This window comes from Chanodichthys erythropterus, chromosome 10 (genome assembly GCF_024489055.1).
Source record: "Chanodichthys erythropterus isolate Z2021 chromosome 10, ASM2448905v1, whole genome shotgun sequence".
NCBI classification, from domain to species: Eukaryota; Metazoa; Chordata; class Actinopteri; order Cypriniformes; family Xenocyprididae; genus Chanodichthys; species Chanodichthys erythropterus.
In genome coordinates this window covers 40,911,201-40,933,790 of record NC_090230.1, presented here as the reverse complement: position 1 = coordinate 40,933,790, position 22,590 = coordinate 40,911,201, and the positions used below count along the sequence as shown (strand labels likewise).

General features: G+C 36.0%; 1 protein-coding gene across 1 annotated transcript in view; it reads left to right on the top strand.

Annotated features, from left to right (window-relative positions):
* The first annotated feature begins 16,606 nt into the window (after positions 1-16,606).
* stard13a (StAR related lipid transfer domain containing 13a) overlaps positions 16,607-22,590 on the top strand; it is an 80,730-nt gene continuing 74,746 nt past the window's right edge. The window contains exon 1 of the mRNA XM_067397740.1: positions 16,607-16,673. The gene's annotated coding sequence lies outside the window, so the exon portion shown is untranslated. The remainder of the gene's footprint in view (positions 16,674-22,590) is intronic.

Below are 22,590 nucleotides of genomic sequence, written 5' to 3'. Positions count from 1 at the left end.
ATTTGATCGGCCAATCCGTTCTTGTATAGCACATAACACCCTAGTGGTTAAGAGATATAATGAAAATGATGAAAATGCTTACAACATATGAACAATTCAGCATATTGTCATTTAATTTACATTGTTAGATTTGTTGGCTTATGCAGGGTTCTGCAATACCAAATTTGTCATTTTCTACCATACAAAACCTACCCCTCCTCCAAAAAAATAAAAAAATAAAAATCCTGAAAAAAATATCACAGGTTCCAAAAAATTTTAAACAGCACAACTGTTTCCAGCACTGGTAATAAATCAGCATATTAGAATGATTTCTGAAGGATCATGTGACACTGAAGACTGGAGTAATGGCTGATTAATTAATTTTAAAGTATATTAATAAAGAAAAACTTTATTTTAAATTGTAATAATATTTCACAATATTACTTTTTTTCTATATTTTTAGTCAAATAAATGCAGGCTTGATGAGCATATGAGAGATCTTTCAAAATCATTAAAAATAGTAATGAAAGAAAATATATATAGTGCTTCCATGTAAGTAATAACTATTTGTGATATGAAAATAATGTAGGGATTTTTTTTTTGCCCCAGGGTTACACCCCTTATTTTCTGGGGTTTATTTTAACCCTTTTATCAGTACAGTTTATGGCGACTGTACGGGGGCTTTGGGCGGTATGTGATGTGTGGACTATTTTACACCAGGGTGACACCCTTTATACAGTACAGCTTATTGCGACTGTACGGGGGCATTAGGACCCACTCAGCCTACAGGTTGATCAGACCTGCTGGCCTTTCTAACACCTCTTCCCGCAGCTACCCAGATAGAGACTGGGCTCAACCCTGCTTAGCTTCAGTGGGTGTGCAGGTGAAAGCTTCAGGTTGACCGCTGCAAGGCTGCTCAAACAGCTTTTCCAACTCTATTATAACCACTTACGTTGAATACAAATCTCAACAATGGTGACATGCTTGATGCTGCGATGTATTATAACAGATTATTATTAAGTTAAAATTAACTGCATTACATCTACATGATAAAAAACAAAAACAACAACAAAAAAACTGTGTAAGATGAGATGACTAGATGATGACAACCTCTTCATCATCATCATGTTGTCAACATTGCTTTTTCCTTTGCTATTTGTGCCACAGTTAATTTCAGCAGCAAGAGAAAAACTAACACTAAAGGTATGTTTACATGACAACGTACTAAAAACTTTTTTTTCTTTGTACAGATGACAACATTATCAAAAATCCCCATTCACATGGATCCACGCTAACGACTAAAATGCTGTATTACGCATGCCAGAGAAGTAGTTGGCGATGTCACTTTGTAAAGAAAGACCATATGCGCATGCGCAAACACACGTTCTTTTACAGAGCACTCGCCTCGCGCATGCCTATCCACACACATGAAGATTTTATGAGCCCAGTTTGGGGGAGCTCTCCCACCCATATATAGACCGGGCTCAAACCTGCTTAGCTTCAGTGGGTGTGCAGGGCTCCATAGACCTCGTATGTAGCAAACATATATGGGAATATATATACACTGCAAAATATAATGTGATTTATTACATAATGAATATTGTATACCTCGAATGGCTAGATTCGAGGCTTATCGCAAACGATTTTTTGTCCAAAAAAATCCTCTATTGTGTGGTGTCACTACGATTATTTAACTGCTCCCAAACGAGACTGAACGTCCCAGATCTCAAATGAGCGGGCTGCCGCTGACGTGATAACCACGATAGCCAATGAGAGCATCACCAATCTGATGTTGCGTGCTTGGCAGCCACAAACATTCCACGAAAGTGTAGTATTGAGAAAGAAGCCCAACCATATTTTATTTTTCCATTTTCTTTTTCATTGTAAAGCACAACGTGTTGCAGAAGCCTGCTGACAAAGTCTTCTAAGTCAGGTTTGATCTCGCGATCAACAGGTGTGTGGTGTAACTTAGTGGTCCGATTGAATCCTCTAGTATTCGTTCAGGGGATTATAATGCCAAAAAAATCGGCTGAAACTGTCATGTCTGTGGTCTCCCAGAGTTTTAAAATGTGTTAAGATTTGAAAATAGCCTAGTCTGTGTCCCAGCCTGGGACTCCCAGGCCTTTAGTTGCACTTTGGCAGCTGTGACTGTGTTTGTTGTGGAAAGAAGCTGATGGTGTTGTCTAGAAGTTGAAGACTTAAGTAAAGTTGGCCGCATATTCACAGATTCAAGTTTCCCGAGTCAATGACTCCTGAGCTCAACGCTGTTACTACACAATAACACCTCTTTTCTATCGTAGTAATGTAGAGAGAAAACTACAACCCAATTTTCCTCAAAATCAGCTTCCCTCCGCGGTGGACAAAATACGTAAGTCTCTTTGTGCGGACGACTGAGAGACAGATTCCAAGGGACCATCTGCAAAGTGCAAAACCCGAAAAGCGAATACTGCAAAAACAGTCAACAACGTCACTGTAATACACTGTACTGTCACCAAATTCAGCTCTCACATCACTGATGTCCTGATAGTTATACTACAACACTTATTTTGGGGAAATGTATTTCAATTAATAATCAATTTATGATTTTTTTTAAATATGAAAATAATTCCATAACTTGACTATTATGGAAATTAAATTCAGTAACTTCACTGTAATACACTGTACTGTCACCAAATGAAGTTCACACATCTCTGATGTCCTGATAGTTCATGTAGTCTCAACTTGTTTAAAACAATTTAACATGATTAAATTAAGATGTGATAAGTAAATTAAACTGTATAACTATAACACGTAGCACATTTACTTCCATTTGCACATAACTGTACATCTGTAAATATATCCCTACATATATGATCCTGTCTCTTTTTGCTGTATCTGTAGTACTCTATTGCATTGCTTACTTTTTGTTATTGATAGATATTCCATTTTTATTGCCTTTATGTGTGTACTTTTTCAACAAGCACTAAGACAAATTCCTCATGTGTGTAAACCGTTATCAGCCACATCCTGCTTCATTGGGAAATGTAACTTTTCTGTGCTAGTTGTACCTCTTCTGCTTATAAGGAATAATAATGAGAACACAACTGAGATTTAAGAACAAAAACACTTATTGAGATAAGCGAGTTATAAGACTAATATTATGGACAAACACAACTGTGATTTGAAGATAAAGAAAAAACAGCTTGTCTGTGGAAAAATAGACATTAGAGATTTATATGAGATAACCTTTTATTTAAAGAAGAAATAGATGTTTGGTTTATAGAAAAAAAGACAACTGGTGTAACATTTATTAAAGCATATATTAGTTACTCATTAAAAATGAGAGAACTGATTTTGTAAAGCATTTAATAAAGAATGTAATAATTGTTTATTAAGAAACTGTTTTTGTAAAAAGGTTTAATAAGATAACTGTTTATTAAAGTAAGACAATACAACTGGTTGTTGTAAGTACTTTAATAAGAATGTAGTTTATAAAGAAAGACACTACAACTGTTGTTTTAAGATTTTATTAGGACCATGCAAAAGAGAAGAGTCCGGGAACAAAAGCAAAAGCCTTTAGACCGAGAAATCAGAGAAATTCCAAAGAAGAGGACCTCAAGAGGTCAGATTGTCTATAAAATGCTGGACCATGAAGAGAACGAGAGATGCTTTGCACCTGAAGAGCTTCTCTAGCACCAATGACATTGCCTCCATCACTGATATTGCCTTGACAGAATTTACATTTATATTTTATTTTATTTCTTTTATATAATGTTTGTAGAATATATGAAGAGTGCCATCTGAACTTTTCTTCTAAAATTAGTAGCCTTTTTTTATGAAGCGTGTGTTTATGTTCACTTATTTCACTGTCATGGCAATGAAAAGGACCTATTAATTGTCATTAAAGTAAAATTATTAAACCTTAACATACAAGTTTGATAAAAATGCTTATTTTAGAAGAAAAGTTGAGACGGCACTTAAGCCGGGCACACATTTAACGACTGATTCTAAGACTGTGATCAACATACATCGATTGTTTCCTGCGACTGAAGCAGATTTATATATTTTCACATGGAATTTGAACACAGACTGTAATCGCAGAATGAACGCAACTGGCTCTGACTGGACGCGTTTAAGCGCGATCAGTCATAAGTATCAATTTACATTCATAATCGGCCTTACAATCGTTAAGTGTGTGCACGGCTTTAGAGGCTTTTGCATCTGAAGTCTTCATATGTAATGCTAGTAATACTAATCGTAATAAATAAATGAACTTATAACTTTGTAACCGGAAAACAAAACATAGCAATTTTTTTTCCCTGGAACATTTTTTTATTTGGAAAATCTGTCGTTTTGACAGTGTTGAGAAGGATATTTTTTTACTACAGATTACATATGCTTTAAATAGCCATTTGTAACGTGCTTCGTTACCTTATAGTTTTGCAGTTTCGTAACTTTATCTAAATATATAAAAATGATACAAAAAGCCATTTCCCCAAAATAAGTGTTAACTTAGTTAGTTAGTTACTTAACTATCAGGACATCAGTGACGTGAAAGCTGAATTTGGTGACAGTACAGTGCATTACAGTGAAGTTACCGTTTTTGTAGTATTCGCTTTTTGGGTTTTGCACTTTGCAGATGGTCCCTCGGAATCTGTCTCTCAGTCATCCACACAGAGACTTGATTTACAGTTGATCTAGGAGCTTTATACAGCTTTTTACAGCAGATGCCATTAAAAACAATGCATTCTGGGCAATCTTTTGCATGGTAAGCAATTGCTGTTCATTTACAAGCCCATTTTCCATGCTGTTCTATTGTATTTATGTATTATGGTTTTGTACTGTAGTATGTAATGCATTGTGGGCTGGTCCATTTGAAGCAATAGCGCTGAACGGGTGTTTCACAGTGAATACAAGAGTTTGAGTACAAGTACACTACCGCTCAAAAGTTTGGGTCGGCAAGATTTTGAATGTTTTGTCTGCTCACCAAGGCTTAATTTATTTAATTAAAATACCGTAAAAACAGCAATATTGTGAAAAATTACTACAATTTAAAATAACTTTTCTATTTGAATATATTTTACAGCGCAATTTATTCTCATGTTGGCAAAGCTGAATTTTCAGCATCATTACTCAAGGTCACATGATCCTTCAGAAATCATTCTAATATGATGATTAGTTCCTCAAGAAATATTTGTTATCAATGTTGAAAACACTTGTGTACTTTTTTTTTTTCAGGATTCCTTGATAAAGTTCAAAAGAACAGCATTTATCTAAAATACAAAGCTTTTGTAACATTTTACACTACCGTTCAAAAGTTTGGGGTCAGTAAGAATTTTTTTTTAAAGAAATTAACACTTTTATTCAGCAAGGATGCATTAAATCAATCAAAAGTGACAGTAAAGACATTTATAAGACATTTACAAGAATACATACAATTTTAAAATATTTTCAAATAGAAAACAGTCATTTTAAATTTCAATAATATTTCACATTATTACTGTTTTTAATTAAGTAAATGCACCCTTGGTGAGCAGACCAAGCTTAAAACATTAAAAAAATCTTACCGATCCCAAACTTTTGAGCGGTAATGTAAGTCTTTGCCTAGTTGAGGCACTCATAATAGCAGAAATAACAGAAAGGTGACCTAGTTTTGCACAACACGACTAAAATTTAAAAGAGCAAATATAAAAACAACAACACTGCAGAATCAAGCCACAACACAACAGAAATGCTTCCCCTTTTTTTCTCGGCTATTATAAAACTGTTCAAGATTTGAAATTAGTCCATTGTCACCAGTATAAACCATGCATGTTTAGCTGTAAAGTACCCTCTTAGTTTTTTACTGAGATTATGCACAATATATATATTGGACCATTGGAACTTCAAGCTGGTTTATGAATATGTTGGTACCCCAGGTGAAAGAAAAGTAAATTTAACTTTTTTTTTAAATTAAGTAAATGTACTTAAATTTTTTGCGCACTAATTTTGTACTTTATATACTAAAAAATATTCTTTAGTACTTCTTAAGATAAAATCTTATATGCTCAACTTTGAGACACCATGAAATATGAACTAAAATGTGCTTTTAATACACTATCTCTGTATGTATTTAGATACCACTTAAAGTACATCTGAACCCATAGTGTGCTACAAGTGGTAACTAAATACATTTTTTAAAACACACACTAATATCAGCTCAAAAACTGTGGTGAGAGCTTCATGGAATGAGTTTCCATGACCTTGTGACTTATTTACATTGTTATTTCTTTCGAGTTGTCTACATTTTGGGACTTTTATTTAGAAAATAAAAAGATTCTACTTACAAAGTCAATCGAATGCCAAAACTCTCCGTGACTTTATGTGGTCTTCTGCTTTGTGGCTGAGTTGCAGCTGCTCCTAAACACTTCCACTTTCCACTTACAGTTGACTTTAAAATATCTAGCAGGGATGAAATTTCAGGTATGAATAACTGACTTATTGCAAAGGTGACATCCTATCACAGGACCATATTTGAATGCACTTCAGAACAACCCTTTTTCACAAATGTTTGTAAATGCAGACTGCATGGCTAGGTGCTTGATTCCATACACCTGTGGCAATGGGTCTGATTACCTGAAGTCAATTATCAATTAATTAACACTTTTGTCCATAGTGTAAATGATTTATTCATCTGCATCATTACATCATTTTTTAAAAATTCACGTGCCCTAGTAATCTTTAATCAAAATAAATTCCCTTTCCTTTTGCAGCAACATCTCTTCTCTTCGGATTTGTTTACTGATGCGAGGGCAGGTGCTCAAATGATCTCACAGCAATAGCAAACCACAGCAACAATCCAATCAATTCCTGATGCACAAAATCAAGTGCCGCCCTACATTTTTTTTTCTTAAGAAGCATTTGAGGCCACGTACAGTTCACCTTTTAGTGTCAGTTCACCTTTTAGTGCTCAATCTCGTTCTGTACACAAAGAGTTCAGAAAAATACTGGAGTGACAACCGCATTTTACAACCGAATTAACTCCCGAAAAATACAGGTAGTGACAACCACATTTACAGAAATTAAATGTAATATGTACGGAACTCAACAACTTGTTGTTAATAACGTTTTTTAACCTTTATCGGAGATGTGTCTCTCTTCTGTATGCGCGGTGAATCACAGGGAAAGCGCGAGCCTTTTTCATTCGAGTTGCCAGATCTTGCTAGAAAAATCAGCGAACAAGAATAAGCCCATAATAAACCTAAATAAATCCAAATGCTTTATGCTGTAAATAAGACCAAAATATCGCGATTCGTGTCTACCCACTTTAATAACTCAACAAACCCGTTTGCTTTATGAGACGAGCTTAAACAAGCCCAAAAACGCTTATAATGAGTGACCATGGCAACACAGAGCGCGCTCTGTGTGGCTGTACAAGCATAAACAAAACACCACGTTCCAGTCGACTGTGTTTAAACTGCTGAAAATAACGAGTGTTTTGTCACTGTAATATAACTTTGGTCACGATAAAGGATACCAAACACGAGAGACGCCAAAACGTCGTTATGGTTTCCAAGCTGTCAATCATCGCATTGTCGAGAGTGAGTCCTGTTCCGTACATACACACTTGTAATGATAATTTAGGGGATTCACTCCTGCATTTAAATGCGGTTGTCACTCCTGAAACCTAAGGTGCGTTCAAGTCTTCCTGGGAAGTTCGTATTTACGAGGTGGGAAATCGTGTGTACGACGGTAGGTGCGTTCAAGTCACTTTCGTCGGAGTATGATGGCGGTGTGCCTTCTCTAAATTAATTACACAAAATTACAACACTTCTGCTTCTAGAAAATGTAGAGCAAATAATGTACATTAGTTGTATGTTGCTTTTTTATGTTTTTTAATTAATTTATGAAGCTGTTGTAAACTTTATTGTTGCATATTACATTTTTATACTGTGATGCTATTGTATTTTTTGCTGGGAATCAGCTTACTTTGTTGTAAATAGAAAAGCCTGACAATTCACTGCTAAATACCTGTAATATTGTGGTATTTCGCCATGTTTCTGACTGACACGCCCCCAACTCGTACAGATCGGAGCTTAAAGAAAATTACGAGCTTCCCACTGGTATTTACGACATTGTGGTGGCATTCATGTCAGTTCTGCTCGTAAATACGATCTTTCCGACATGACTTGAACGCACCATTACAGTGTGTACGGGGCCTTATAGACATAAATATCATAATTTCATGAAATGCCTGGCATTAAAGATCATTAAAAAAAATGATCAATGGCAAAAGCAGCTACCGAAAAAATGGAAGTAAAATATAAATTTATATTCCTTTAATATCTAATTTATATCTATCACACCTGATTCAACTCAATGGAATCAATTCAATGGAAAGGATTCCGGAAGAGAAGAAAATGCTGAATAAAGTCGCAGTTTTTATTATTTTTGGACCAAAATGTATTTTCGACGCTTCAACAAATTCTAACTGACCCTCTGATGTCACATGGACTACTTTGATGATGTTTTTATTACCTTTCTGGACATGGACAGTCTACCGTACATACATTTTCAATGGAGGGACAGAAAGCTCTCGGACTAAATCTAAAATATCTTAAACTGTGTTCCGAAGATGAACAGAGGTCTTACGGGTTTGGAACGACATGAGGGTGAGTCATTAATGACAGAATTTTCATTTTTGGGTGAACTAACCCTTTAACTGTTAGTTTTGTATGTCTTTTTTATGACAGTCAAATGTTCTGATTTTAAAATTCATTATACAGACAGAGTTTTGATCAGCTTCTTTTAGACTCACACAGACATCATGAATCAGCGTATGATCCTCAACAATGGTGACGATAAACAAAAATCTCTTTTGTGACTTTAGTAGCTTGTTTTGTGATGCTCAGAGTTAATCTGTTTATCTGAAAATTTTGTCACCATTGTTGAGGATCATACGCAGAATCTTGATGTCTGTGCATACAAGGAATTTGTCTTGGTGTCAGAAGCTTCTACAGTACAGACAGAATGACAGTGACAAGACAGATAATAAAAATAGAATAAAACAGAATAAGAGAATAAACAATATACAAAAAAGACAATGGACAATATACAGATATGTTATATACAAATGGAAGGGAATGTAAATAAGAGTGTGTTAAGTATACAGTGTTGTTTATTGCACATGTATTGCCCAGTGGGGGCATTTAACTGTTCAAAAGGAAGATGGACTGAGGAAAAAAACTTGCTAAAATTATGCCACTAGATGGCAGTAACAGTTGTAGATAGATGGATAATTTTTTTTTATAGCTTCTGAAGGTCTAATTCCTGTAGAAAGTTATACACCATTCAAAAGTTTAGATTCAGTTTTTGAAAAATGTATGCTTTTCTTTTGAACTTTCTGTTTGTAATAGAATCTTCAAAAATGTATCATCAGCAGCACAACTTTGATAATAATAATATTTCTCATCATACAGAATGTTTGAATGTCTGAAGGATCATGAAACACTGAAGACTGGTGTAAGATGCTAACAATTCAGCTTTGTCATCACAGAAACAAAATACATTTTAAAATACATTCAAATAGAAAATAGTTATTTTTAAGTTATTTTACATTTATTTTTTAATAGTATTTCACAATATTATGTTTAAAAAATAAAATCTTACAGACTTTAAACATTTGAAATAGTGTAAGATATCCATTCTAGGTTACTAATGTACATCTTTTTTCATGTCAGATTAAAAAGTTAGCATGTATTGTAGTTTGTGTTGTACAGGTAAGGCTGTTCAGGAGACTGTAAAGCATTTAAAGTGTTTATCAGTATGGTGAGTGTGATCAGATGCCAGGCAGTCCTGGTATTCACTTTTCCCAGCATGCATTGCATAAGCATATTGTTATGACTTCTGACAATGCACTTCTTGCTTTTTGCATCACTGTCAGTCTGTTTCCTGTCAGTGCAGCTCAGAGACACATTGAAACCCCATAAGGTTTTTATTTATATCTATGGGTTGTGAGTTGGAACAGGGATGAACATTCAGGCTTCATTATGCCTGAAAGCCTTACACCTATATGAGTAGAGCTTTACATTGATCTGCATTGAATTCTTAAAGGGTTAATTCACCCAAAAATTAAAATAATGTCATTTATTACTCACCCTCATGTCATTCTACACCCATAAGACCTCATCTTCGGAACACAAATTAAGATATTGTTGATAGTGATGGGATTTATGGCTCTTTGAGGGGATCCGGATCTTCGCGATCCGTTCCTTTCAAAGAGCCGTTCAAAAGAACGGCTCTTTTGGCTCTTTTTAAATATTTAGTCAGTTTTAAGAAGCTAGCTTGGGGGCATCTCAGTTTATCACTGGGAGGAATGATGAGGTGAGATTTGTAGTCAAATAATTAAAACTCGGATATCACACACCAATATCTGAGTTTGAATTATTCTGAAATATTGATTATTACCTCATTTGTCATGTGTGGACTATATTCCATAGGGTCGCACAAATCCCTCTGCTTAGACAGTTACATCACTATTTTGGATTTACCTTGAGTACAAAGTGTGTGTGTGTGTGTGTGTGTGTGTGTGTGTGTGTGTGTGTGTGTGTGTGTGTGTGTGTGTGTGTGTGTGTGTGTGTGTGTGTGTGTAAAGCTACGTTGACTTATGTTATTCATACAATACCTACTCACAAATAAACATAAAAAATAAAGCCGACTGCAATGAATTTCTGTGCAAAACAGCTTTTACTACAAACACTTCCACACAAGAACATTTTGATAGAAAACAAAAAATATTTTAAGTAAATAAAATTAGAATAAATAAAATGGAAATGTCTACATACTACATACTATTACTACTGTAAACTTTGCAAATAGGACATCAGCCCCTTCAAGTCAATGAACAATAACAAAGTGGGCTGCAATGAATGTGCAAAACAGCTTTTAGTGAAAAATTTAAATACAAGAACAGTATCACAGTATTTTTTTCCACTGGAGTACTCACGTGAAGGATGCGTGCACAACTAATAACTAATATCATCACGCTATAAAGGGTTGGCCTGCGCTGGGTGCGCCCCTCCCCCTATAACTGTTCTGTCTCGCGGAGGAGCTCATTTGTGTGCATCTGTGTGAAACACGCATAGGAAAAAAGAACGACAGAAAGAACGGCTCCCCTCCAGCCGCGACTCGGCTCCCATCGTTCATGTTTATGAGCCGTTCAAAAGAATCGGTTCGTTCGCGAACGTCACAACTCTAATTGTTGATGAAATCCGATGACTCAGTGAGGCCTCTATTGATAGCAAAGCCATTGAAACTCTCAAGATCCATAAAAACATATTTGAAACAGTTAATGTGAGTTCAGTGCAGGTCTATCTTAATATTATACAGTGATAAGAATACTTTTTGTGCACCAAAAAAAACAATAAAAAAAAAAATTTCAACACTATCTGTATGGGCCAATTTCAAAACACTGCTTCATGAAGCTTCTGAGCTTCGTGAATCTTTTGTTTCGAATTAGTGATTCGGATCTCCTATCAAACGGATAAACTGCTGAAATCATGTGACTTTGGCGCTCCGATTCACTGATTCGATTCGTAAAGCTCTGATGCAGTGTTTTGAAATCGTATAGATTGAAAAGTCGTTATTTTGTTTTTCCTTTGGCGCACAAAAAGTATTCTTGTTGCTTTATAATATAAAGATAGAACCACTGAACTCACATGAACTGTTTCAAATAGTTTTTAGTTCCTTTATGGGCCTTGAGAGTTTCAATGGCTTTGCTCTCAATAGAGTCATCCGATTTCATCAAACATATCTTAATTTGTGTTACAAAGATGAACAAATGTCTTACGGGTGTATAGAACGTCATGAAGGTGAGTAATAAATGACATTATTTTAATTTTTGCGTGAACTAACCCTTTAAGGGTTATTTTTAGAGGTTTGTTCAAATTCTGTTTTTTATTTTTATTTTTTAATAATCCGCTTAGAATACATAAATGAGAGAAGGCTAATAATGTAAATATACAATAATTTACACTGACCTCTTTTCACTTATGAATAATACATAGCATTCTTGGCTCATAAAATGCTGCATAAGCTGTTTCTGCTCTCAGTGATGCCAAGGTGTTGTTAAAAGTGGGTCAGTCTGTCATTCTTCCTTTTTTTTGTTCTATTTTAACTTTCTTTAACCATGCAAACCACATGGTCACGGTCAGGGCCAGTGTTCCTCTGTGTGAACGTAATGCGGGTTGTCTCATGATCAGAGTTAAATCAGTACTCTGCTGTTGATCAGGAAGTTGTGATGAGTGACTAATATGTCATCTTTAAACTGTTAAAAACATATCCTGTTCTGATTTTATGACCCCTAAATTCTCTCCACACCCCCCACGATCTCTGAGGGGAGATCTCTACCTGTCCTGGCATTGACGGTGACACCTGCCTGAAAAGAATTATTGTGCGGAGAGAAAGAGAGGGCTTTGATGCAATAGATGACCACATTTAACTAGGACACTTCAGGCAAATGAACAATTGACTAGCTTTGCACTGTGGTACTCAAGTCCCAAGATGCTTAGTGGCAGTCAGCGGCGGCACTCGCATAAGGGCCTTTTTGAGCAACTTCTGAGTCTTGAAAAAAGAAAGAAAATGTTTCCAATTTCACCAATCTTTCCCCAGTAATGGCGACAATTAGAAAAAAGAACCCTCATTTAGTGCCTGTCGACGAAGCCACTTCCCAGATCTCCAGATTCCCAAACACACAGCTCTAGTGTTTGTGTGAGAGAGGGGCTATTTTTACCCGCATGAGGCTGGGGGAGTGTTGAGAACGCATAGAGTGGTGGAATGTCTTCAGCTATGAATTGCAGCGAGTCACACGGAGACATGCACTGACAGACAGACACGTTCACACAGACGCACTCTCCGCAGGACAAGCATACACTGCAGTGCTTTCAGCATTCATTAAATGTTCATGTTGCAGCAAAGCACGCCGAATCATAGAGGAGAACTCGGCCCACAGTTCATTGGCTAGTGATTTAAGAATGACCCTTTTTATTATTATATTAAAAAAAAAAACACAATTATGAGGAATATCAGAGTTACCTTTTGAGGTGAAAAGGTGCTTTCATATGAAGCTGCTAAGGAAATGGTCAGATATAATGATCAATGATGTTTTATTTAAGCAATAAGCCCCAAGAAGCTGTGGTTTACAGTGAATAACAGCTAAGGGGTGTTGTTAGGCACGACCAGGCGCAAGTAAAAACCCCCTTAGCTGTTATAAATTCACTGTAAACCACAGCTTCACGGGGCTCATTGCTTTTATAAAACGGTTACCACACAATACAAATAATAACGGCAAAAAATGTATCAATGCAACTTTCATGAAGTAAAATCATTAAAAGGCTTGGGGGGAAAACAAGTCCCTGACCGTGAAGAGCAATAAAAGTTACATTATTACGCCATTAGATGGCGGTAAAGATTGTCTTCATGAGTGAGGCACAAAGACTTTTATATCGAAACTTCTTGTGAACACGGAACAAGACGCAAATGACAAATGCTTTCGACTAGCGCTGTCAGTGTCAGCAGGGGAAACCCATTAACTGTTAAAAGGACAAGATTGCAACAGATATTCAAACGGATTTTTATTATGAACATAGGATTGACCTGAAGGGAAATGCTAAATTGAAATGCAGGTAATACACTCTATCTCTCACAATACTCTTCTACATAATGCAGCTTCAATGAACAGAATCAATAGAGAACAAACATGTTTACGTTGCTAAGACTGACGCAGCGACATACACATTCAGTGGCGCAGTGATACTTATGTAATGCGGTCAGCTGTATGTTTTCAGGAATTTTACAAGTGCTTAATAGAATCAGAATCAAGAGCCGGAACTATCCGTTTTATAAATTAATTTTTGTCATGTTGTAATAGTTACAATAACATGCATGCCAAAAATCCCATGGTAATACCTTGTTTGTTGGGCATGTTACATAGCAAACAGACAGAATTACTGAAAAATAGCCTTCCATATTTTAATCTTAATATGTTTTTGGATATTGAAAAATGTTGTAGTACCTATGTTGTATGTTGCAGATATTCTTTGAAGCATCTTTAAATAATTAAATACCATAAATATAGTATTTGAGTTTTAATATTGATATGTACATTGTAATAATCTATGTGCAAATATATTATAACCATATAGTTATATTTTAAGGTATTATATACAGATACACTATATTTTAATTTCTTTACATTATTCAGTGAGCAACACCACTTTTTGAGCAGTTTAAAACCATTTCATCCAGGACCTCTACGTTGCCCTGATATGTATCTCCACAATGTCAGAAACACCCAGCACTAGTAAATTGATGTGAATTTAGCACAAAATGGATAAATGATATAGTATAAATTGCGTAGCACTAGCTACATGATGCATATATGGTGTTTATGGTGTGTAACTCCTAGTGTGAAAAACATTATATAAACATAATTACTGACACCAGCTCAGCATACTGTATGAAACAATCAGCAGTCATGACAGCAGTAGTGGAATGTGTTGCCATGTGCGTAGACAACACCCGCAATTAATTAAGGATAATTGTTTTGGAGAAAACCTGTGGTTACTTTTCCATGGTAAAATCCTTTATTTTATTATTGGTTAACAGAATGTGCCATCTGGCCCCCAGCTGAATCCTCCTGAAATTACCACTTATAGAGACCAATAGTGCACAATCACACTGTGATTTTTGTGATAAAAACAAAATTTGTCTTTCTGTAGTTCCATTGTAATTTTAGTGAAATTTGAGATAAGAATTTTTTTTTTTTTTTTTTTGAAAGACATTAATACTTTTATTCAGTAAGGATGTATTAAAATTTATCTAAATTACTCTCGGAAAAGCTGGGTTTTGTTTTGTTTTTTTTTTAACCCAAATGCTGGGTTCAGCCTGCTGGGTAATTTTACTGGGTTATTTTTTTAATATTTTTACCCAGGTACTGGGTAGTTTTTCTGTATCTCAGCTGCTATACCTACCCAGTGCTGGGTAAATGTAACTTGGTGGGTAGTCTGTGCCAAACCAGTTAAAACTGGATGTCTGTAGTCTCACATTTTACCTGCCTGTATATGAACTGTTAGTATGTACAGAGACATTTTAGAGTGCATTTTTATTATTTAAAATTAAAAACCAATATTAAATTGACTAACCCAGCACTTTTTAGAGTGTACACTCTGGGTTAAAAACAACCCAAGATGGTTTGAAAATGGACAAACCCATCAACTGGGTTGTTTTTAACCCAGCGGTTGGGTTAAATGTTTGCCCAACCTGCTGGTTTTATTTAACTCAACTGTTGTTTAAAAATGACTGAATTGCTTGCTTAAAATGAACCCAAAATAATTAACATTGATTAATATGTTTAATAAATGAACATTTATTAATAAGGTCAATGAATAATAATGTAAAAAATAAACATTTATTAAATTCCTTATTAATGTTCACATTTTGATTATTATTGTTGCCTCTAGTAATTATGTCTAATCTTTAATTACCAGCCTATTTTGGGTTCATTTTAAGCCATATAGTTATTTTTAAACAATAGTTTAAAACAATAGGTTAAATAAAACTGCCCAGCACACTGGGCAAACATTTAACCCAACCGCTGGGTTAAAACAACCCAATCACTGAGTTTGTCCATTTTCAACCCAAGTTGGGGTGTTTTTATCCCAGCATTTTGTACAGTAAAGACATTTATAATGTTACAAAAGATTTCTATTTTAAATAAATGCTGATCTTTTGAAAAAAAAAATTTTTATCAAAAAATTCTCAAAAAATCATGGTTTCTACAAACCATTTTCAACATTACAAATAAGACTTCTGAAGGATCATGTGACTGGAGTAATGATGCTGAAAATTCAGTTTTGCCATCAAAGGAATAAATTACATTTAAAAATATATTAGACTTGATCTATAACTGTTACCTTTTAGTAAATTCCTAATTAACTGTCAGAGACCACCGACTGACTCCACTGCGATATTGACTCTAGCAAGAGAACTTCAGTCTGTAAAGAGGGGCCTGTGACGACATCTTTGGGGGTGCTGCAGTGGTGCCCTCACAGACCCAGCAGAGTGTTAAGATGTGCAGACTGTGTCCGATCCAAACCGGACATTCCTCCAGAGTCAAGCGAGACAGACAACTATTGTGTGATGGCTGAGGGTTCTTGAGAGGACGAACAAGGGGGACTTGAGGGCGGCTGAGAGGGAAGAGCATGTATAACACCCCAGTTCAATCCACACACCCACACAGTTCAATCCACACACACACACCCACCCTGCAGAAATAGCTGCTTTACATGCCTTGGATCTATTGGCTTTAGTCTGTTGTGAGTCCTGAAGACAAAAGTGGTATTCTTGATGAGGGTGTAACTACGGCTTCTCCGTTTGGAGCAACATAACATGTTTGTTCCATAAAGCTGTTGCTCAACAGGCTATATCTGAGAAAGATATAATGGAGAGGAAGTGAGGTCATATCGCTGTCACCCTGCCAAGATCATTTCCACTCTGTTGATGTGTATACTTGAATCAGTGACTCTTATTGGGGGGTTTTGGAGTTTCAGTTCTTGTTTACTGTGTTGGCAGTGCAGAATCATCTCTCACTTGGAGGTCCAAACTGGACAGAATGAACAGGGAAGGTCCTGTTGTTTTGTTTCGTCTTGAGTGAAGGGAGTGGTGCTTATCTGACAAAGGTAGATGGGACACTTTACTACAGTCTTTAATGTCACATGATCCATTTAAAATGCTGATTTGGTGCTCAAGAAACATTTTTTAGTATATGATCAATGTTAAACAGTTGCTTTTTAACGTTTTTGTGGAAACTGTGAATTTACTGTGAAACTACTTTTTTTTCAGGATTCTTTGGTGAATAAAAAGTTAAAAAGAATAACATTCATTTGAAATAGTAAAGGCTTTTACATTATTACAAAAAATAGACTTTTGGTCATGTACAAACCCGATTCCAAAAAAGTTGGAACACTGTACAAATTGTGAATAAAAAAGGAATGTAATAATTTACAAATCTCATAAACTTTATTATTATTATTATTATTATCATTATTTTATTCACAATAGAATATAGATACAAATGTTGAAAGTGAAACATTTTGAAATGTCATGCCAAATATTGGCTCATTTTGGATTCCAAAAAAGTTGGGACAGGTAGCAATAAGATGGCGGAAAAGTTAAATGTACATATAAAGAACAGCTGGAGGACCAATTTCCAACTTAATAGGTCAATTGGCAACATGATTGGGTATAAAAAGAGCCTCTCAGAGTGGCAGTGTCTCTCAGAAGTCAAGATGGGCAGAGGATCACCAATTCCCCCAATGCTGCGGCGAAAAATAGTGGAGCAATATCAGAAAGGAGTTTCTCAGAGAAAAATTGCAAAGAGTTTGAAGTTATCATCATCTACAGTGCATAATATCAAATAATATCCAAGTTCTAGAACAACATATGCTCCCATCCAGACGTCGTCTCTTTCAGGGAAGACTTTGCATTTTCCAACATGACAATGCCAGACCAAATACTGCATCAATTACAACATCATGGCTGCGTAGAAGAAGGATCCGGGTACTGAAATGGCCAGCCTGCAGTCTAGATCTTTCGCCCATAGAAAACATTTGGTGCATCATAAAGAGGAAGATGCGACAAAGAAGATCGAAGACAGTTGAGCAACTAGAAGCATGTATTAGACAAGAATGGGACAACATTCCTATTCCGAAACTTGAGCAACTTGTCTCCTCAGTTCCCAGATGTTTGCAGACTGTTATAAAAAGAAGAGGGGATGCCACACAGTGGTAAACATGGCCTTGTCCCAACTTTTTTGAGATGTGTTGATGCCATGAAATTTAAAATCAACTTATTTTTGCCTTAAAATGATACATTTTCTCAGTTTAAACCTTTGATATGTCATCTATGTTTTATTCTGAATAAAATATTGAAATTTGAAACTTCCACATCATTGCATTCTGTTTTTATTCACAATTTGTACAGTGTCCCAACTTTTTTGGAATCGGGTTTGTAATGTATCCTTGCTAAATAAAAGTATTAATTTATTTTAAAAAATCTAAACTTTGAACAGTATTTCCTGACAAGAAGTTTTAATTTTCAAGAGAATACTTGAGTCTGTATCATTACAAGGAGCCCTTTGTTGAAACAATGTTTTGAAGGCCTTAAGCGTTTCTAGTTCTGTTCATGTTTGAATTTCTTTATTCTTCTAGTCTGTAGTTCAGTTGTCCTCCATTCTCTCCCTGCTTCTATGGTTACTAAGCGATTGGTTTCCTCAGTTCAGGTGTGTCTAGTTAGTTTCGCCCTTTGTCTGCTGTGTATATAAGCCGTCAGTTTGGCCTGTATGGTCTTAATGTAGAGTGTGTACATGGTAGTTTGAGTCTCCTATTATCTCCTTCTTTTGATTCTCCTGTTATTCCTCTGTGTTTAAAGTTTGTATCAGTATTTCCTCACCTGTTTTGACTAGAACACACCAAACCCGTGACAAGCTCCCCTTTGAAATAAAGCCCTAGACGTTTCTTCTTAAGGGTCTTGATTAATGAAATCAAGTGTGTGCTGACACTGATGGAATGAGGTGTATTTACAGAGCAAGCAGACAGGCTGAAGCTCAAATGCATTAGTTTTATGAATCCAGCAGAGAGAGCCCACCCTCCTTTCTGACACAGAAAAAAATCCCCCAATCAACAAACACTGCCATTTTGTTTTAATTTGTGATACATGAGGATGTAAATGCAACCTTGAGTCTTTAAGGCTATGGAGAAAAACAGCCCTCACCACATTCCATCATGTTTACATTGTCTGAGTCCTTGAATGACTCTTTCCCATGTTAGTCTCTTTGTTTGACTTTCATTAGGTGTTGCTAGATAAGATTTATATTTTGTGTGTGTGAACAGCAAATGTACGGTAGAGTATGTATGCACATCCTCCATGTTTGCCTCCACATTAGTGAGAATGTAAGTCTGATTAATTTACTGTAGTAGCCTATGCCTGAGCTCTCTTTGCCTATACTTCCATCTAAAAAGAGCAGTTTGTTTACTGTGTCACAGAGTCAATTTTAGATCTACTTTGAGTGACATCAATGCTTTCCAACATTTCTTTGCTGGAAGGTTTAGTGGGTCATACCCACCATGGGAGGTTCTAAACTTATCTTATTTGTTATATAATCAAGAATAAATTTATTATATACATTGAAAATTGAATCTGTGTTTTATTTTACCTCCATCCTGTTCCTGCTGATTTTTTCCCTTTAATTTTTGCCCAATATTAGTGATCTAATTGCAAATTTGGAACATTTTGTTAAAGGTGCAGTATGTAATATTTCTGTCCCCTAGAGGTCTCTTCAAAACAAAGGCGTAGCTTGATGACGGCAAGTTTGGGCGTGGAATCTTGGGTGGTCTTGTGGTCTTCACATCACAGCCGGTGGAAACAATTGGGATAAGACTTGGGAAGAAATCATGTTCATGGATGCGATTATTAACGTTACTGTAGTATGAAGCAGAGCAGGACCGAGTGTTGTGGGAGCTGAACGAGGCTGCTGGAGCGATTGCGCAACAGACGCAACTTTTATTATGACACAGTCGCCGGCGCCGCTTCCGCTTTTCCGGTCATGAGTATGCGGTAACGCAGCTCTGTTTATTTTAGATACATTTGAGTGTGTTGAAAATGATGTTATAACGGTCCGTGTATCTTTTGGTCATTCGTTTTTTGATATAATAATAAATCGGAAAATGAAAAACGGCACTTTTTACGTTTTTCATTTTTTTCAAACAAAACGAAAAACAAGAATTCGGCTTGATTTTTCGTTTTTCGTTTAGGGGTAGAAAATGAATAAACAACTTGAATATTTGATCTCAACATGTGGGCGGGAATGAAACGCCCCTTTCCGCTGATTGGTCAACCAAACTTTAAACTGTGCCGTCAGCAGTTCTTCCGCAGTTCAAAGCAGCAGAATAATAGTCCTTCGCTGCGATGGATTTAACGCGTTTATTGCAACTATATAATTACTTTTGAATGTACATTTAATCTTAATCTCTATCTCTTGATCTCTATCTCTCAAATAGCCAGATAAGACGAATGACTTGAGACACAAATCGAGGTTATCTCAGATAGATATATATATATATATATATATATATAATATATATATATATATATATATATATAATATAAATATTATCTCAGATATAATAATTTACTTCTCACCTGCACTCTCAACTACCTAACAGCCAATACCTTTGACACACTACCGAGGTCAGAAAATGTAGTTTCCTAGGGGGGTACGGGGGCATGCTCCACCGAAAATTTAGATCTCCCTGGTGTACATATGTCCATTTTTAAGACGTTTAAAGGCCAACAAATTAGATAACAATTTAAAACCATGTCATCAAATAAATGCATGCACAGTTTTGAGGTAGCTTTAATCGCATGTTTGGTAATTTCATGACTTAACTGACTCAACAGAACAACGACGGTCATTGCTCGTAGTTTCTTTTGCGCTTTATTTAATAAAGTAATTAAAGCAGAACTAAGCAAGATTCGCGAAGCTCCCCCTACAGTTTCCTTCAGTGAATGACACTGTCATAAATACTCCAAGCGCAGCTCTGGACTACAACGACTACAACACTCGCCAGCGCAGTAGTTTTGCAAATACAGTACAAGAAAGAGGTGGGTAATTTGCAAATACAGTACACTCGATGGAGGTGGGTAATTTTCGAAATTGTCTTATAAAGACATAATATATACATTGTTTTTGAATTACCGTAAAGCATTTTGTCACTCTCGCGTGAACGTGAACGTGAGACGAGATTGTTTCGGGTCGGTGCAGCTCAAGTTGCAAGTGCTGTATTCTGGCGTAGACGTGCCAGAGGGGGTTAGTGATCGCCTCAAACACACCACTACAAGTCAATTAACCATCGTAAGGACGTAGAAAACTATTTATGAAGGTAAAAAAAGTTACTTAGTTCTGTTTTAAATGCAGCGCGCGCCAGCGCATTCGCGCATGCAGTTCTTGAGTGCGCGCCGCTATCTCTGTGCTGTCGCGTGAGTCGCGCAGCGTTGCCACACATATTTTGATAAGTGTTCAGCAAAATAATAAAGCAGGCAGTGTTTCAAAGGTATTGGCTATTAGGTAGTTGTGAGTGCAGGTGTGAAGTAAATTGTTATTTCTGAAGTATTATAATATTTCTGAGCTAAACGCGTGTTTTTATGGACACACAGAAGAAAGCCTTGTCTATAGGCTCTGCCTCGATTTGTGTCTCAAGTCATTCGTTAGTGTGGCTGTTTGAGAGATAGAGATTAAGATTAAATGTACATTTAAAAGTGATTATATAGGTGCAATAAACGAGTTAAATCCATCGCAGCGAAGGACTATTATTCTGCTCTGAACTGCGGAAGAGCTGATGACAGCACAGTTTAATGTTTGGTTGACCAATCAGCGAAAAGGGGCGTTTCATTCCATCCCACATGTTGAGATCAAATATTCAAGTTGTTTATTCATTTTCTACCCCTGAACGAAAAACGAAAAATCAAGCCGAATTCTTGTTTTTCGTTTTGTTTGAAAAAAATGAAAAACGAAAAAGGTGCTGTTTTTCATTTTCCGATTTCATTATTACATCAAAAAACGAATGACCAAAAGATACACGGACCTATAACATTACTCTGTACGTTCACTCGGTGGCTGCTAGATCGATATTATATTAAATGCTGGATGGCTTGTGTTGATAAATGGCATGCAATAAATTTTAAAACCTATTGTATGATGGAGAAAATGCTGTATTACTGTTACTAAAAATAAAGCTGCATCTAATAATGCTATGTTAGCTACTTCAAAAAATAGTGTTTTTCTCTGAGGCATGGTAAAACATGGTTCTTGCAAAAAAAATCAAGAAAATGAAACAATAAGACTAAACGTTTAGTTTGTGTGGATGGAGAGATGGTTTCAGAATTAATGTTTAATGAAGTTTTAGTAGTGTATTGTCATATCAAAATCCTAACTTATTAGTTACTTGTCTGTCTTTGGTTATTCTTTCCATTTAGTCTGTCTGAGGGAAAACCAAATGGATCCAGCAGCAAAAAACAACAACAACAAAAAACAATCAGGCAACATCATGTAATAATCCGAGTATACTGTAATGATATGTGGATTATTACTTTTAGAGTCTTCCTTTTTATGTATATTAGCATAAGAAATGTATCACCTGCAGGTTGTTTAACTTAATAAAGTATGAGCGTTTTCATTTCTCTCTCCCCTAATTCACTCTCTATAGACTGACCCACTTTAGAACGCGTCAGAGATCATACATACGGCCTGACTTCACCCCTTGTGATCCCATATGACATTTCTTAACCTTGTGACTCTAGTCCCAGGCTGAGTTGGACTAGTCTCCTGTCTAGTGTGAGAACTCACAGGAGGGAAATATGGTGACTGTGCTAATTCTAATGATTACGTTTACACCAAATGCAAATGAATTATTTATCTCGTTTCATTTCCTTGCTTCATGGCCTCGTCTTAGGATCAGGTGGAATCAGGTTTGTGATGTTGAGATTGTGTGGTGTCGATGTTGTCAAACACATCTGGGGATTAAGGGCGGATGAAGTACA